At 34.1% G+C, this 13,088-nt stretch overlaps 1 protein-coding gene across 2 annotated transcripts in view; it reads left to right on the plus strand.

Annotated features, from left to right (window-relative positions):
* The window catches only part of LOC126353114 (syntaxin-1A), a 332,123-nt gene extending 322,605 nt beyond the window's left edge, over window positions 1-9,518 (plus strand). For both annotated transcript variants that reach the window (XM_050002738.1, XM_050002741.1), the window contains one exon: window positions 4,151-9,518. The gene's annotated coding sequence lies outside the window, so the exon portion shown is untranslated. The remainder of the gene's footprint in view (window positions 1-4,150) is intronic.
* The last annotated feature ends 3,570 nt before the right edge of the window (window positions 9,519-13,088 follow it).

Below are 13,088 nucleotides of genomic sequence, written 5' to 3' on the forward strand. Positions count from 1 at the left end.
AAACTTGTACTACTGTAGTAGGTGTGGGCTTCGTATCTATCTTGGCCACAATAATGTGTTCACTGCGCTGTTTGTAGTAGCTTACCCGCATTCCTATTTTCCTATTCATTATTAAACCTACTCGTGCATTATCCCTATTTGATATTTTGTTTATAACCCTGTAGCCACCTGACCTAAAGTCTAGTTCCTCCTGCCATCGAACTTCACTAATTGCCACTATATCTAACTTTAACCTACCCATTTCCATCTTTAAATTTTCTAACCTACCTGCCCGATTAAGGGATCTGACATTCCCCGCTCCGATCCATAGAATGCCAGTTATCTTTCTCCTGATAACAACGTCCTCTTTAGTCGTCCCCGCCAGGAGATCCGCATGGGGGACTATTTTATCTCTGGAATATTTTAGCCAAGAGGACGCCATCATCATTTAATCATACAGTAAAGCTGCATACCCTCAGGAAAAATTACGGCCGTAGTTTCCCCTTGCTTTCAGCCCTTCACAGTACCAGCACAGCAAGGCTGTTTATGTTATTGTTGCAAGGCCAGATCAGTGAATCATCCAGACTGTTGCCCTTGCAACTACTGAAAAGACTGCTGCCCCTCTTCAGGAACCACACGTTTGTCTGGCCTCTCAACAGATTCCCCTCCATTTTGGTTGTACCTATGGTACGACTATTTGTATCGCTGAAGCAAGCAAGCCTCCCCACCAATTGCAAGGTCCATGATTCATTGGGGGGTGGGGGGAATGAAACATAGTAGGTGAATATGGATTGGGGGTAAGAAACGAAAGAGGAAGCCGCCTGGTGGAATTTTGCACAGAACACAACCTAATCATAGCTAACACTTGGTTCAAGAATCATAAAAGAAGTTTTTATACATGGAAGAACTCTGGAGATACTAAAAGGTATCAGATAGATTATATAATGGTAAGACAGAGATTTAGGAACCAGGTTTTAAATTGTAAGACATTTCCAGGGGCAGATGTGGACTCTGACCACAATTTATTGGTTATGAACTGTAGATAGAAACTTAAGAAACTGCAAAAAGGTGGGAATTTAAGGAGATGGGTCCTGGATAAACTGACTAAACGAGAGGTAGTACAGAGTTTCAGGGAGAGCATAAGGGAACAATTGGCAAGAATGGGGGAAAGAAATACAATAGAAGAAGAATGGGTAGCTCTTAGGGATGAAGTGGTGAAGGCAGCAAAGGATCAAGTAGGTAAAAAGACAAGGACTAGTAGAAATCCTTGGGTAACAGAAGAAATATTGAATTTAATTGATGAAAGGAGAAAATATAATAATGCAGTAAATAAAGCAGGCAAAAAGGAATACAAACGTCTCAAAAATGAGATCGACAGGAAGTGCAAAATGGCTAAGCAGTGATGGCTAGAAGACAAATGTAAGGATGTAGAGGCTTATCTCACTAGGGGTAAGATAGATACTGCCTACAGAAAAATTAAAGATATATTTGGAGAGAAGAGAACCACTTGTATGAATATCAAGAGTTCAGATGGAAACCCAGTCCTAACCAAAGAAGGGAAACCAGAAAGGTGGAAGGAGTATATAGAGGGTCTATACAAGGGCGATGTACCTGAAGGCAATATTATGGAAATGGAAGAGGATGTAGAAGAAGATGAAATGGGAGATATGATACTGCGTGAAGAGTTTGACAGAGCACTGAAAGACCTGAGTCGAAACAAAGCTCCGGGAGTAGACAACATTCCATTAGAACTACTGACAACCTTGAGAGAGCCAGTCCTGACAAAACTCTTCCATCTGGTGAGCAAGATATATGAGACAGGCAAAATAACCTCAGACTTCAAGAAGAATATAATAATTCAAATTCCAAAGAAAGTACGTGTTGACAGATGTGAAAATTACTGAACAATCAGTTAAATAAGCCACAGCTGCAAAATACTAACAAGAATTCTTTACAGACGATTGGAAAAACTGGTAGAAGCCAATCTCGGGGAAGATCAGTCTGGATTCCGTAGAAGTATCGGAACACATTAGGCAATACTGACCCTACGACGTCTCTTAGAAGCCAGATTAAGGAAAGGCAAACCTACGTTCCTAGCATTTGTAGACTTGGAGAAAGGTTTTGACAATGTTGACTGGAATACTCTCTTTCAAATTCTGAAAGTGGCAGGGGTAAAATACAGGGGGCTAAAGGCTATTTACAATTTGTACAGAAACCAGATGGCAGTTGAGTCGAGAGACATGAAAGGGAAGCAGTGGTTGGGAAGGGAGTGAGACAGGGTTGTAGCCTCTCCCCAATGTTATTCAATCTTTATATTGAGCAAGCAGTGAAGGAAACAAAAGAAAAAATCAGAGTATCAACTAATCAAATTAAACAGCAAAATAAACACAAAGGAATTAGAAACAATTTGAACAAAACTTGATGTGTTGTGGCATATAATATTCGTATGGTGAGACTTAAAGAATATTTCGGATATGTGAAATGCAAAGTGCAGATATGTCAGTTATTGAGACTTTCTGGATGTGGAAAATCGTTCAGTCCAAAATGTACTTTTTTCGAACATGAAAATCCTTTTCTGACATGTTTTGCACAAAAGCACTCATTCCGAACAGAATACAAAGGTATTGAGCTGCTTCCATTCCTTTCGCCCATATATTAAACCCAAAGCAAACAACATGCTGTAAATGTTAGACCTTTCTCTTTACAATGCTTAAACAATGTTCATAAGTTTCAAGTATGCAAACTCCAGTATGTAACTGCAAGATAAATACTAGAAGTTCAAATAAGAAAATGACAGTTGGTAAATGTGCTCAAAGTGCTGCACTGCAGACAATTGGTTGGATGGTGCCTGATGTCTTGTGGAAGGTGACATGCGACATGTGACTTGTGGCACAAGGCCAGTATCCAGTACCCTAAACGCACTATGGAGTGAGGAGCTCTTGTGCTTGAACTGTTCTGATCTCCTCACTGCCACAAGCTAATCTGGGAATTCTTTCTAGAAGTTTTCACTATTAGTGGAGTGTTATAAAATGAAGAGCATTGTCTATGAGGTTCCATCTGACTGATAAGTTAAGCAGACAGCCAAAATGCGGTTTATGAAATAGAGGAAGGAGTGAACTTGAACTCATGACTTTGTGCTTATGTTGTGTTATGTTTACCAGTGGGCCATGAACTTATGCAGCACTGTAACATCTGAGGAAGAAGAAAAATTTCCTTTCAAACACTTCCACATCCTACAGTGTTGCCAAATCACATGTATGGCCAAACTTACAATTCTGAGAGGCAGCCATCTTTATTGGCTGCCATATGTGAATGACACAGACTTAGTCTCTCCGGCAGCTGGTCAACAGAAATCTTGCGTCTAAAACTGTACATTCGTACCTGGCCAGCTACAACATTCTTCAGATGTCAGAGAAATATTGTACTTGTCAGTGAAGAGAATGTGGTACTAATGATCCGGATTCACTTCCAGGTGTCCCTTAACCCAGTTTCTTCTTACAGAAAGGTGTTGAGGGGTTTCTATTGTTTTTTGGTTGCCTAGAGGCTAAACTGATTTTTACCTCCATTAGTCAGATTTTCAGCAATTGAAAGAATACTGAAAGGTCCTGAATCAAAGTCCACAAACTGTGCAAGCAATGAGAGTGATGTAAAATCTATTTTTTTCCTATCTGAAATGTAAACTGCTTTAGAATGTCTTATTAACTGTTGGCATTATTAAATTTTCTATTAGATTTGTTACCTTGGCAGAAATTCAAAACATAAAATGGAATGGATCAAAAAATCTTGTACACTGCAATATTTATTAGTAAAATGTATAATAATAGTGCTTTTACATCCAGTGCAATTTTTGTTATATTTTGAACCATTTGATGACAGATAATCCTACATTATTTGTGATTTATTTATGCTGCCCCTTAGATTGTGTTGCTTTGCAATATTGTTTATTTTATGTAATTCATAGAAGATTTCTTTTATCTAGCTAATATTTTCTTCCACATTATAGAAGTTTATATTCTCCCATTAGACTATTCCCTGTTTGATACCACTGAGTGCTTGTAAAAATGTTAGTGAGAATATTTATAAGGAATCATGTTACAAAGAAATGTCATTTTATATTTGAAACATTCTAAGATAATTTAATTAAAGAATTTTTTTTTCTTCTACTCTGCAGGCCATGAAATTTTGCACATCTCCAGTCCAGGAAAATGTACTTCCATCAGAAAAGCTGCAAAGGACATCTCTAGAGACAAGTTTTCAGGTTGCAGATGTTATATAACTAAGATATTTATTTATGGTATATTTACAAACGAGAGACAAATATGTGACACCAGTGTTATAAACCTTAAAAAAAAAGAGTAAGATACTGAATGAATCTTTGTCAATGCACACAAAGAAAGACATTGTCTACCTGTAAAATGGTCTATTTGCAATTATTTATTCAGTGTTCTTTATAATATTTTCACTTTTATTTCAGTTTATTTTATGTTACTTCTGCACAGATAAATTGTGTATAACATTAATTTATTTCATTTTGTGCATTCTTACAACTCTTTGACTTACGCTGATTAAAAGATCTGAGAGAAATATATTTAGCCAAAGATTTTGAAATGCCATAATTTTCTTTGTCTGTTGACTAAGTAAAAAGAAATAAGTCATTCATTTTCCATATTATGCTACTGACCTTCATCTAAAGGACATGTAATCTGGTAATAAAGCTTGGTTGCAGTCTAGGTCAAGCAGTTTGAATTTTCCATATTTGTGTTTGAAGATTGGACTGTGGCATTGTCAGAAAGCTATGTGTTTAAACTAGACTTACAGGTAGAAACAAATGAAGCATTGCACTTTTAAAAAAAATGATTATGTGTAATTTCATTACTAGATCTGTGCTGAATCAGTCTTCACTAAGGAAGACTGTTGCTGCAAATGATTTAAATGATTTAAAAAGTGAACTTTGATTTAAATGATCACTGGTAATTTGTATGGTGATTCAGTTGAAAGCATTTTGATCTGACACTTTTTTAACATATTTAACTTATAGATGATTATTTATTATTATTATTATTATTTTCTTTAATTAGTTTCATTATTATAATTATTATTTATGATGATACTTATTTTAAGTTTTTGGTAAAATTGAAATTCAGTGCTTGAGATGTCATGTCAGCATCCTGGGTGAGTGAAAAGTTTTGCTGTAGCAATAATAATGACGTGCGACAACTGTTCTTTTTACACATGTGATAAGTAGTTGCAAATGTTGGGTTTTGTTGAAAATGTTAGATAGGAAGTTGTGTAATAACTGTGAATGTTATATACATACTATATATATAAATATATATATATATTAAAAATTGTACAGAAAGTGTAATCTAGTTGTGTGTATAGTCGGGATAATATACTTAAAACTTTTTTGATAAACTGTTAACTAATTATTATCAGCTTCTTCTTGGTGTGAATACAATGTGCTGCCTGTGGAGTGAGTTGTACTGGTGAAACTGAAAGAAGGAAACAGTGCCCTTCCAGTAATAAATTCAATTCAACAGGAGCAGAATTTCATGTAGGAATGGGAACACAGTTGAATCATCTCACTGGGAACTCTGAAAATATTTTGTGATTGGAACTTGTTGATATACTTGAAAAACTAAAGTATTCCATTATTTTCACAATGAACCACATAGGTTAGATCAGATTTGAAAACAAGATAAGAATTAGGAATTGAAATTTTTTATTGTATATTACTCTAGTCTTAGAGTCAAAAATATGGCACAATCAACATCTTGTTGAAATGATCTTTGGCCTAATATTTACAGACTACCATAAAATTTTTCAACGATTTGTTTGAGAGCCTATTATTTCCAAGGTTATACTCGGTATGCATGGTATAAACTTTTTGTTGCATAACAGTGAATGAGACGAGTTGAATTATTTTTTCCACTCTGATTTTCTGTTCTTTACCTTGCATTTTTACATCATTACCAAGAATCAAGTGAAGTATACATCATTCTCCCATTCCAGTACAATTATACTAATGTGTGAGAAACATAGGATCTCCAAAAAATGACATTTATTTGAATATTTAGAGTTTGGAATATGTTTAAGTACATATTTTCCTTTCATAGCATCAGAATATATATATGGGAAGAACATTTCAAATAACTTTTATTACCTTTGAAACAATGTAATTGCTGTTATGGCATTATTTTGTCAGAGGTAGGCTGTTGGAACTCTGTCATATATTTTCATGAAACAAATAAAGTTCAATATATGGATTGCAAATAGCTGAATGTTGTTTCTGTTCATATGAGTTAGAGTATTTTCATTCACATGCAACTTTAAGAGTTGGATCATGATTAAAATTACTCCTAATTTCTGTAAACTGCCACTCTTTAGAAATAGATAAGTAGGCCTATACAAAATACAAAAAGAAATCAAAAGAGGCATTATGTCATTTAAGCCACAGACAGAAACTTTTCCATTACTTCCAAAAGTGCAGCTTTAGAAAGCAAGCCATTAAGAAATCATTAGTGTTACTGAGTGTTTATTTTACTTGAATTTGCTACTTGGCACCCACAGCAGGTTATGTGCAATGTAAGAAAAGAAATTTATACTAACCTATGATATTTTTCTGAGAAAATGTGATCAGAGTGCTTGATGATATGTCGTTCTTTCCTTCTTAAGTAAACTCATTTTTAGAATTAGAGGACAACATAAGTGACACTTTTGAGAATTCCAGTTGTACAGTGAATATCAACAGGAATAATAGTAGTAGTGTATACCATTGCATAATATCCTTTTACTGAAATTGTGTTTATTTTAATAAGCATCTAGATTTTTTATTTCATTCCAGTTTGCCTTAAGAAATATCCCAAAAGTTTATATTGTTTTCCCCTTCACTGAATGTAATATGTCTTTAACTCATACAAAATGAGTAATTAATAGATACTGTGTATCTGTTAAAGTAATACACTCATATGATTATGGAATATCAATTATTTTCATATGAATGTATTTTATCGTATGCTTCCAATCACTAATTTAGTGCTCTTTTACACAGATTCTGCACTGCAAATTTGTATTAAAAGAGAAAAAAAAATGTATGGTTTGTACAATATGCATCATACATTGTGATACAGATGTTTATTTGCAAGTTTGTTAATGTTGTGTGACAGCTGTATGATGATTGACATGTGCTTTAATGCAGTCTTATTTAAGAAGAACAAATAAATTTCATTTGTCGAAAAGAAAATTTGTAACCACACTCTGTTTCACTTACTTCAAAGTGTTTGTTCCTTGGTTTCGAAGAAAGTTATAATACACTTATTTATGAAGATTTCCTCAGTCACATGGAGAGAGAGAGAGAGAGAGAGAGAGAGAGAAATATACCTAGAAATTACCCCCTAAAATTATGGAAAAGATAGCTAACATTCTTTTCTCAGACTTTTCCACATTTTTTCAAATCACTTTCATCATATTACATTCAATGAAATCAGGAACTTCAACCTTCAAAATTATTCTCTGAGATAAATGTGTAACTACTGTATAAAGGACATCTGTCTTCCATATAACTTTAACCAGTGCTTAAGCTGAGAAAAAAATATATCATGCACAAGTTAAAAATTTTAACCTGATTCCTGCGTTCGTTAACAGGCACACTGATATTTCCAAATTACTTTTTGTTCTGGCAAGGGATGAAGTGGTTTGTATTTTGTTTAAAATAAATCTTCTCCTTGACTTACTTCATGATTGTTTTGAGTAGATGTTAACACACCTCATTACATACAGCTTTATTCAGAAAATATTTTTTAAAAACTGCCAATCCATTTGTATACTATGTTTTTCCTTCATCAGCAGTTTCTAATTAAATTGTTGCCTTTTTATAAATTCAATTACAAATCACTAAGATGTGCATAATAATGAAAAAAGTCATAAATATCATAACATGTGTGAATGAAGTATCAATACTGAATGTCATATTAGGTTTGTATTAGGTAGAAAATCTCATGGTTGACAGCCAATTTGTAGCAGAGTGTAGAACGCTGAAATCTGGATAGTAAGAGAAATATGAATGTTTGTGTGCTTCCTGTCATAAATAAATTTCTGACTCATCATCCAGAATAGCTGGGCTTACTGTGATCTCATACAGGTTTATAAATGAAATCTGCGGAGTTTCATTGATACTGTTTGTATCTGTAATGCCCTGTCTTGGAATCTGCATTGGAAGAGATGTTATATTCCTGAACAAGAGATTTACTTGAGCTGCAATAACAGAAGTTAGTTCTGTATATTTTTTTGTCATTATATAAACTGTAACTCATTTCATTATTGTTTGGCAGAAATCTATGCAAGAATTCTGCATAATTGGGTTTAGTTATATTTGAGCAGCTCTTTCTGCATCACTAGCAATTATTGTTATTTAATTTATTCTAGATCAATTGCCAATATACTAGAATGATTTTAATATTAAAGCAGATATTGCAAGGAGGGCATAATTAAAACTGATAAACAGTAAAAATTATTTTTTTGAAAAGGTGATTACAGGTAACTTCAAATGTGTTCTGCAACACAGAGGAACATTGTAATTTGCAATGATTCTGTTTGCATGTGTCAACTTTTAAATGTTAATGAATGCATTTAGGGTACAAATTTCTTGTTAGTTCTGCAAGGACAGAGACTCTTGATATAGTTAGACTAGTTGATGTTCAACAAAACTGATCTCTTGTTCATGTCAATTCTCTCAAATTAACTTTATCATACATGAAGCATTTGTTGTGTGATGCAAGAAGTGAAAATAACATTAGAATGAATTCACAAAAATAGGTTAAACAACACAGATTTGTCTAAGAAACTTAAGAAATTTATAAATATTAGTAAAATAATGCAGCATATGTTTCATCTGCTCATAAATTAAAATTCTGGCGAAAGTTCATGTTTTTTAAGTATTCTGAATGTTCCTTCAATTGTACAAAGTGGCCATGTGAAATGAACACCTTCCATAATCATGCTTGTGGTTGTCGTTTGAATTCCACTACTTCTGTACAACACAGTTAGTAGGAAATACAGTTTCAGACAATTATATGACAGTTAACATTAACCATGATGTGTTTTCCAGGCCTTGTATAAGCACCAGAGGATGACCTTTTTGAGCATGTGTGTAATGATTATGGAAGGTTAAACATGTGATCAGCTTTTAAGATACCCTTCCCAGTTATTACTGAAACCAGCACAAATGTTGTCTTTTATAGATTGTTTGTATCTGTGTTATGTAATCTAAGGTATGGTGCTCTTTGTTAAGAAAGGGAAGAAACTGTATTTGCAATATGTGATATATCAGACATGTAATTGTGGTTCATAGAACAAATGTTAATTACTTTTATGTACTTCATTGTTGCAAATATTTTGTTGGACTTTTAAATATTCCATATAGGCTTGATTTAAAGAAAGAACTGTAACTCTTTTTCTGTCAAGGATGGTTGAATGAGCTGAACACTATCGAAACTCTATGGTAACCCATTTTAAAATACAATGAAACAATTACTATCATATTAAGGGCTCTGATTTATTATAATGATCCCACTATGTTGATATTGCAGCTGAGAATTTGGAACTGTGTTCTGGCATCATATAACTTCCACAGACAGTGGTTAAATCAGATAAGTATTAGAAATATTATCCTCCTAATTTTTAAAGTATAGAACTTACAAGACAATAGTGTCTTTACAGATAATTGTTTAGTTACTATACATAAGTACTATTAGGGATGCCACATCTACATTTATGGCTGAACAGCTCAGCAGCAGAAAATCACTTTCCAAAACATTTTGCATGTGAAATGTGAAACTTCATGGGTTCCGTCAGTGACATAAAATCATTTCTGCTTGAGTTGACTAGTGAGGCTTTGTTGTTTGCTGCAGCCCAGTGGTTGGGTAGTGGCATCATTCAGATGTGTGTACCAGTTACTTTAAATGAAGCCTGGAACTTTTCCTGGGTCCCCCTTTATATGCAATCTGATTGAGGTTGAGTTGATACATTGATCCCTGTGGGTCCATTTGATGGATGTTTGTTAGCTTGGGGAGTCATTCCTGCTTTAGTACAGCTGTGGGCCTTCAGAAGAAATGCTTTGTTGCTCATCTTGTCATTGTGCTAAAATCTTAGTATAGACCACAAAACATTACATGTGGAAGTCATTGAGTCATTGCTTTTATTTTAAGCAGTTAGTCCATGTTTTGAATGCATAGGATGAAGTAGTTAGAGTGCAACAATTGTATACAAGGATTTTTGTGGAAATTCTAAGGTTAATATTTCTCCAGTCTTGGACAGAGAGCTTCTTGAAGGTTGTCACAACTTCATCAATACATGTGTTGATCTCCTTGTTATTGGGGAAGTTATATGTTGTAATAAAATCATGGAATGAAGGCAACAGGAATGATCAACTGTTTGGAGGACACTAGAATTATACTGAAGGTTCATTTGCTCCATGGGCCATAAAAATGATTTTTCACCCACCCCACCCTACCGCGCTGGTGAAAAGGGTATTCTATAATGTTTTACTTTCTCTGAAAGTAATATGAAATTAATTCCTATTCATTCACTCATCAAGTTCCATAGATAAATGGGTGGAGGACCTGAGGGATATTGAACAGAATAAGTTATTCATTAGCAAAGTGAGGCATCTGTTAGGACCTCCATAAATAAACACTTATCACTAAACTGTTATAACCTATTCGTGCTCTCTGAAGCTAAATTTAACACAGAAAAATTAGCAAGACATTTACATCTCTGTAGAATGTTATGGTTTCCTCATTTACAAGATGTATCTTCTGTTTATCTCCCACTGTTAGGTTAATATTTGCATGATTAATGTTATATATCATAGAATGACAATTATCTTCAGAAATAAAATAAGAGGCCTGCTTGCAATGAACTTTGCTATTTATCTTGTAGCCAACAGTTGTCTTCAATCCTTCAGGTTTCTGTAAGATGGAAAGCATGCCTAATGAGATATTCATGATTGTAAGCATGCTTCTGATGTCATCATTCCACAGTGCTCTCTGAGTCTGAGGACAAAACGCCCAGACTTCAGAGAAATCAGTCAGCAGACTGAGTTACAAACAGATCTGTGGCATTCTATTCACGACAAATAGCATATGCATCTGGTAGGCCTGCAACATCAAATGACACACTACGGAAGTTGTCATTTCATTTGAGCTGTGTCTTTCATTTGGGATAAGTAGGAAGAGGCTGTACCATAAGCAATGTTTGTTGTGCTTATTGATGAAAAGGAAGAGGAATTTGTGGGCCTGGGAGTCTTTCATGTATGTCCCAGAAAAAAGGACAGTGTCATATTTGTTCTCTGTATACCAGCGTCAAAAGCTGAAACATAATGTGCATGATTTGTCATTGGAAGTGCAATGCAATATTCTGAGGCAATCAGGCATCAACTAGTTGATCTTTGAGGTTACTGGTACAAGTAAAACTAATAATGACAATATATTACTCATTTTCCGGGGTACAAGTTTTTTACCATACATATTGGCAGTACATCCTCTTTTTTTTTCTTTTTTTTATAATCAAAGTATGGTATGTATTAACAGGTTTTCATTGAGGTAGCCTCATGCTATTACTGCCTTTCTTACCCACCTTTTCTCTGTTTTTATATAGACTAAGTGTGAAATGTATTTTGAAATTAGATGTTTTGACTTTGGAGCTTTTTTAGGAAAGGAATTGCTGGGCTAACAAGAACATACACTGCAGATTGCAGATACTGTAGTATTTATTTTACATACAGAGGGCACAAAAAACTGAGTAGAAATCATTGCGTCAAATAAAAGAAAATTTTAAGCAGTCATTAATTTTGTACCTGCAACAAGTATTGTCACTTAGGGCTTACTAACTTACTTTTACTAGTTCCTTGTTGTCTAGTGTATAAACTTAGTGATTTTTGAAACTTAAAATAAATATTAAACAACTGAGGGGCTAGGTTGGAATAACAGTAATTTGGGAAAGATACAAAACTTCCCTGCAGATTAAAACTGTGTGCTTAAAACATAACCAGCTGTTGGTGATTACATTTTAATTCCTTAACTTGCTGATAATTGACAATTTGACTGAGGTGTGTAACTCGGGTTTCTTGCAAATTGTCCACCCAAAATATTGTCTGGGTCCAGTTTTCTGCATGTCAAGCAGTTTATGGCAACTTCACAAAAAATTACGTCCATATTTCTTTTTAAATTTGTTCGTTGCATCACAACACTGATAATATTGACACAGTTTCAATGTCCAAAGTCTAATATAAGACTGATACAAGATTGACCTCTAAAACTGAAACAGTACCAGCTCAATTCAGCTACTGTCCTTGCTGCTGATATAGTTTCTGAGAATTATGAAGTTACATTATGCATTGTTTAAATTGAGTTAACTGAATTTAAAATTAAGATTTTGATGCTTTTATAAGACTGATTATGAAATTCAGTTTTGAATTTCCTATAATATTTCTGATAAAGTTCGTACATTGCAATATTACAGTTCTCATATCAAAAGTACATGAAATTTGCTTCAGCTACAATGAATTAGTCATTCCCATTAATTGTTATACAAATAAAGTGTAACTTCAGTTCCTAAAATAAAAACCTATGTTGTTAAAAGTTGGCTGCATTAAAATTACTGTCACTTTTCTATAAATAGATTCCACAAACAGTGAACTGAGTTTTTTTTTGTTTGCATCATATTTCACATATTTCTTGTTTGCTTTTTAAACATCTCTGTCAATTAATTAGAATTGATCTTAATTGATCACAATTAAGTCGACTTACTCTCATCAATACAGAAATCCCACAACATCGCGATTCAAACTCTTGAATTAATGTAACTTCACATAAACATCGTTTGGTAGTATTGCATTCTCTGATTTGTTTTGAGTACTAATTTTTGTTAAATCTTGTCCTACTCTGCCACATTACATGTCGGGCCGGGACTTGAAACTGTGAGTCGTGGTCTGGTTCACAGATTTAATCTGTCAGGAAGTTTCAAACTGGTACCCCCTCTGCTGAAGAGAGAGAATTAATTATGGAAAGGACAGATTGCTACACACCACACACAGGAGGTATTGAGTCACA

This window comes from Schistocerca gregaria, chromosome 1 (genome assembly GCF_023897955.1).
Source record: "Schistocerca gregaria isolate iqSchGreg1 chromosome 1, iqSchGreg1.2, whole genome shotgun sequence".
Taxonomy (NCBI): Eukaryota; Metazoa; Arthropoda; class Insecta; order Orthoptera; family Acrididae; genus Schistocerca; species Schistocerca gregaria.